Source organism: Pteropus alecto, unplaced genomic scaffold (assembly GCF_000325575.1).
Source record: "Pteropus alecto unplaced genomic scaffold, ASM32557v1 scaffold76, whole genome shotgun sequence".
In the NCBI taxonomy this organism is placed as follows: domain Eukaryota; kingdom Metazoa; phylum Chordata; class Mammalia; order Chiroptera; family Pteropodidae; genus Pteropus; species Pteropus alecto.
This window is the reverse complement of record NW_006443138.1, coordinates 28,391,500-28,392,273: the sequence shown is the minus strand read 5'-3', so window position 1 is coordinate 28,392,273 and position 774 is coordinate 28,391,500. Positions and strand designations below refer to the sequence as shown.

The 774-nt window shown below is 57.2% G+C and overlaps 1 protein-coding gene across 2 annotated transcripts in view; it reads left to right on the top strand.

Moving 5' to 3' along the window:
- The first annotated feature begins 652 nt into the window (after positions 1–652).
- The window catches only part of WASHC1 (WASH complex subunit 1), a 17,828-nt gene continuing 17,706 nt past the window's right edge, over positions 653–774 (top strand). Inside the window, exon 1 of one of the 2 annotated variants that reach the window (XM_006923864.3) lies at positions 653–752. The gene's annotated coding sequence lies outside the window, so the exon portion shown is untranslated. The remainder of the gene's footprint in view (positions 753–774) is intronic. The other variant, XM_015598491.2, reaches the window with a different exon arrangement.

The window sequence follows — 774 nt, the reverse complement described above, 5'->3', positions numbered from 1 at the left end:
TCCTTAGTGCTAGCATCATCGCCTCAGCTCCACCTCAGATCATCAGGCATTAGATTCTCTTATGAGTGTGGGTTCCTGGTGCCAAAAAGATTGGGGACTGCTGCGATTAAACAATAATTCCCTGCCCCCACCAAGTTCCTTTTCTGTCCCCCTGGCTCTGTGAATTTGACTACTCTAGCTTCTTTATATAAGTGGAATAATGCAGTATTTTTCCTTGTCTCGCTGATATGTTTAATTTTTAAAGGTGGGGGAAACTATGTGAATTCTATGGGGAGAGGAGCCCACAGAAGATGAGAAAATAAGGTCTCACTAAAATACATTAAATCAGGTAAGTACGTAGGGCTGGAGGGGAGAGGCTATTCCCACACCTGTGTTGAGTGTCGTGCACGGGGTACACACAGGGCAAGGAAAGGAAGCTCTGGGCTGCAGACAGCCGAGGACCGGCCGGAAGGGAAGGCAGAGAGAGGACAGACGTGGGGGCGTGGGCCCGATGGCCTGGCGCTGGGAATACAAGAAACAGGTGCAGAGAGGTCCGCGGCATCTCTGGAGTGCGCGCTGGGGTCTGCGACTGGGTCGCGATCGGAGGCCAGAACTCGGGAGTCTGACGAGCGGCTCAGAAGAAGCGTACACAGTGGAAGACGGCGCCAGGACCCTGCGGCGCCTGGCGGAGCGGAAGCGCGACGGGAGGAGCAGACGCGGGGCGGGCGGGGCCGGCGCGGGGCGGCCGGAGCAGGCGCCGCACAGCACGGCAGGTGAGCAGCGGCAGGGCTGGTA